Genomic DNA, 5297 nt, shown 5'->3' with positions numbered 1-5297 from the left:
TCTTCTTCCTGTCTATGTTTTGAACCATTCCTGTGACACTAGTTATAGATTCCGATGCTTCACTTCAGGTTTACTGTATCCCGCTGACCTTCTTATTGACGATGAAACACAGAAATTGCATCGGAATTAAATACAAAAGGCACAATGCTGACTTAAGTACAAGAAGACTGACTCTTCTTACTGTCTATGTTTTGAACCGTTCCTGTGACACTAGTTATAGATTCTGATGCTTAACTTCAGGTTTACTGTTTCCCTCTGACCTTCTTATTGACGATGAAACACAGAAATTGCATCGCAATAAAGTACAGAATGAACAATGCCGACTCAAGTACAAGAAGACTGGCTCATCTTACTGTCTATGTTTTGAACCATTCCTGTGACACTAGTTATAGATTCCGATGCTTCACTTCAGATTTACTGGATCCCTCTGATCTTCTTATTGACGATGAAACACAGAAATTGCATCGGAATTAAATACAAAAGTCACAATGCCGACTTAAGTACAAAGAGACTGAGTCATCTTACTCTCTATGATTTGGACCATTCCTGTGACAATAGTCATAGATTCAGATGCTTCACTTCAGGTTTACTGTATCCCTCTGACCTTCTTATTGACCATGAAACACAGAAATTGCATCGGAATTAAATACAAAAAGCACAATGCCGATATAAGTAAAAGAAAACTAACTCTTCTTACTGTCTAAGTTTTGAACCATTCCTGTGACGCTAGTTATAGATTCCGATGCATCACTTCAGGTTTACTGTATCCCTCTGACCTCCTTGTTGAACATGAAACACAGAAATAGCATCGGAATTAATTACAAGAGGCACATTGCCTACTTAAGTACAAGAAAACTGACTCTTCTTACTGCCTATGTCTTGAACCATTCCTGTGACACTTCTTATAGATTCCGATGCTTCACTTCAGTTTTACTGTATCCCTCCGACCTTCTTATTAACGATGAAACACAGAAATTGCATCGGAAATTAATATAAAAGCACAATGCCGACCCAAGTACTAGAAGACTGACTCTTCTTCCTGTCTATGTTTGAACCATTCCAGTGACACTAGTTATAGATTCCAATGCTTCACTTCAGGTTTACTGTATCCCGCTGACCTTCTTATTGACGATGAAACACAGAAATTGCATCGGAATTAAATACAAAAGGCACAGTGCCGACTTAAGTACAAGAAGACTGACTCATCCTACTGTCTATGTTTTCAACCATTCCTGTGACACTAGTATTAGATTCCGATGCTTCACTTCGGGTTTACTGTATCCATCTGACCTCCTTGTTGACGATGAAACACAGAAATTGCATCTTAATTAAATACAAAAGGCACAATGCTGACTTAAGTACAAGAAGACTGCCTCTTCTTACTGTCTATGTTTTGAACCATTCCTGTGACACTAATTATAGATTCCGATGCTTCACTTCAGGTTTACTGTATCCCTCTGACCTTATTGACGATGAAACACAGAAATTGCATCGGAATTAAATACAAAAGGCACAATGCCGATATAAGTACAAGAGAACTAACTCTTCTTACTGTCTAAGTTTGAACCATTCCTGTGACGCTAGTTATAGATTCCGATGCATCACTTCAGGTTTACTGTATCCCTCTGACCTCCTTGTTGAAGATGAAACACAGAAATAGCATCAGAATTAAATACAAAAGGCACATTGCCGACTTAAGTACAAGAAAACTGACTCTTCTTACTGCCTATGTTTTGAACCATTCTTGTGACACTAGTTATAGATTCCGATGCTTCACTTTAGGTTTACTGTATCCCTACGACCTTCTTATTTACGATGAAACACAGAAATTGCATCGGAATTAAATCCAAAAGGCACAATGCCGACTCAGGTACTAGAAGACTGACTCTTCTTACTGTCTGTGTTTTGAACCATTCCTGTGACACTAGCTATAGATTCCGATTCTTCACTTCTGGGATACTGTATCGCCCTGACCGTCGTATTGACGAAGAAACACAGAAATTGCATCGGAATTAAATACAAAAGGCACAATGCCGACTCAAGTACAAGAAGACTGGCTCTTCTACCTGTCTATGTTTTGAACCATTCCTGTTACACTAGTCATAGATTCCGATGCTTCACTTCAGGTTTACTGTATCCAGCTCTCCTTCCTATTGACGATGAAACACAGAAATTGCATCGGAATTAAATACAAAAGGCACAATGCCGACTCAAGTACAAGAAGTCTGGCATTTGTTACTGTCTATGTTTTGAACCTTTCCTGTGAGACCGGTTTTGGATTCCGATGCTTCACTTCAGGTTTACTGTATCCCTTGGACCTTCTTAGTGACGACGAAACACAGAAATTGCATCGGAATTAAATAGAAAAGGCCCAATGCCGACTTAAGTACAAGAAAACTGACACTTCTTCCTGCCTATGTTTCGAACCATTCCTGTGACACATGTTATAGATTCCGATGCTTTACTTCAGTTTTACTGTATCCCTCCGACCTTCTTATTAACGATGAAAAACAGAAATTGCATCGGAATTAAATATAAAAGGCACAATGCCGACTCAAGAACTAGAAGACTGACTCTTCTTACTGTCTATGTTTTGAACCATTCCTCTGACACTAGCTATAGATTCCGATTCTTCACTTCAGGGATACTGTATCCCCCTGACCGTCGTATTGACAATGAAACAAAGAAATTGCATCGGAATTAAATACAAAAGGCACAATGCCGACTCAAGTACAAGAAGATTGGCTTTTCTTCCTGTCTATGTTTTGAACCATTCCTGTGACACTAGTTATAGATTCCGATGCTTCACTTTAGGTTTACTGTATCCCGCTGACCTTCTTATTGACGATGAAACACAGAAATTGCATCGGAATTAAATACAAAAGGCACAATGCTGACTTAAGTACAAGAAGACTGACTCTTCTTACTGTCTATGTTTTGAACCTTTCCTGTGACACTAGTTATAGATTCCGATGCTTAACTTCAGGTTTACTGTTTCCCTCTGACCTTCTTATTGACGATGAAACACAGAAATTGCATCGCAATAAAGTACAGAATGAACAATGCCGACTCAAGTACAAGAAGACTGGCTCATCTTACTGTCTATGTTTTGAACCATTCCTGTGACACTAGTTATAGATTCCGATGTTTCACTTCAGATTTACTGTATCCCTCTGATCTTCTTATTGACGATGAAACACAGAAATTGCATCGGAATTAAATACAAAAGTCACAATGCCGACTTAAGTACAAAGAGACTGAGTCTTCTTACTCTCTATGATTTGGACCATTCCTCTGACAATAGTCATAGATTCAGATGCTTCACTTCAGGTTTACTGTATCCCTCTGACCTTCTTATTGACCATGAAACACAGAAATTGCATCGGAATTAAATACAAAAGGCACAATGCCGATATAAGTACAAGAAAACTGACTCTTCTTACTGTCTAAGTTTTGAACCATTCCTGTGACGCTAGTTATAGATTCCGATGCATCACTTCAGGTTTACTGTATCCCTCTGACCTCCTTGTTGAAGATGAAACACAGAAATAGAATCGGAATTAATTACAAGAGGCACATTGCCTACTTAAGTACAAGAAAACTGACTCTTCTTACTGCCTATGTCTTGAACCATTCCTGTGACACTACTTATAGATTCCGATGCTTCACTTCAGGTTTACTGTATCCCTCTGACCTTCTCATTGACGGTCAAACACAGAATTTTCATCGGAATTAAATACAAAAGGCACAATGCCGACTCAAGTACAAGAAGACAGGCTCTTCTTACTGTCTATGTTTTGAACCATTCCCGTGACACTATTTGTAGATTCCGATGCTTCACTTCTGTTTTACAGTATCCCTCCGACCTTCTTATTGACGATGAAACACAGACATTGAATCGGAATTAAATACAAAAGGCACAATGCCGACTCAAGTACAAGAAGACTGGCTCTTCTTCCTGTGTATGTTTTGAACCATTCCTGTTACACTAGTCATAGATTCCCATGCTTCACTTCAGGTTTACTGTATCCAGCTCTCCTTCCTATTGACGATGAAACACAGATATTGCATCGGAATTAAATACAAAAGGCACAATGCCGACTTTAGTACAAGAAGACTGGCATTTCTTACTGTCAATGTTTTGAACCTTTCCTGTGAGACTGGTTTTAGATTCCGATGCTTCACTTCGGGTTTACTGTATCCCTTGGACCTTCTTAGTGACGACGAAACACAGAAATTGCATCGGAATTAAATAGAAAAAGCCCAATGCCGACTTAAGTACAAGAAAACTGACTCTTCTTCCTGCCTATGCTTTGAACCATTCCTGTGACACAAGTTATAGAGTCCGATGCTTCACTTCAGTTTTACTGTATCCCTCCGACCTTCTTATTAACGATGAAACAAAGAAATTGCGTCGGAATTAAATATAAAAGGCACAATGCCGACTCAAGTACTAGAAGACTGACTCTTCTTCCTGTCTATGTTTGAACCATTCCTGTGACACTAGTTATAGAGTCCGATGCTTCACTTCAGGTTTACTGTATCCCGCTGACCTTCTTATTGACGACGAAACACAGAAATTGCATCGGAATTAAATACAAAAGGGCCAATGCCGACTCAAGTACAAGAAGTCTGGCTTTTCTTACTGTCTATGTTTTGAACCTTTCCTGTGAGACCGGTTTTAGATTCCGATGCTTCACTTCAGGTTTACTGTATCCCGCTGACCTTCTTATTGACGATGAAACACAGAAATTGCATCGGAATTAAATACAAAAGGCACAATGCCGACTTAAGTACAAGAAGACTGACTCATCCTACTGTCTATGTTTTCAACCATTCCTGTGACACTATTTTTAGATTCCGATGCTTCACTTCGGTTTTACTGTATCCATCTGACCTCCTTGTTGACGATGAAACACAGAAATTGCATCTTAATTAAATACAAAAGGCACAATGCTGACTTAAGTACAAGAAGACTGCCTCTTCTTACTGTCTATGTTTTGAACCATTCCTGTGACACTAGTTATAGATTCCGATGCTTCACTTCAGGTTTACTGTATCCCTCTGACCTTCTTATTGACGATGAAACACAGAAATTGCATCGCAATTAAGTACAAAATGAACAATGCCGACTCAAGTACAAGAAGACTGGCTCATCTTACTGTCTATGTTTTGAACCATTCCTGTGACACTAGTTATAGATTCCGATGCTTCACTTCAGATTTACTGTATCCCTCTGATCCTCTTATTGACGATGAAACACAGAAATTGCATCGGAATTAAATACAAAAGGCACA

Source organism: Schistocerca piceifrons, unplaced genomic scaffold (genome assembly GCF_021461385.2).
Source record: "Schistocerca piceifrons isolate TAMUIC-IGC-003096 unplaced genomic scaffold, iqSchPice1.1 HiC_scaffold_1544, whole genome shotgun sequence".
Lineage (NCBI taxonomy): Eukaryota > Metazoa > Arthropoda > Insecta > Orthoptera > Acrididae > Schistocerca > Schistocerca piceifrons.
This window is presented reverse-complemented; position numbering follows the sequence as displayed.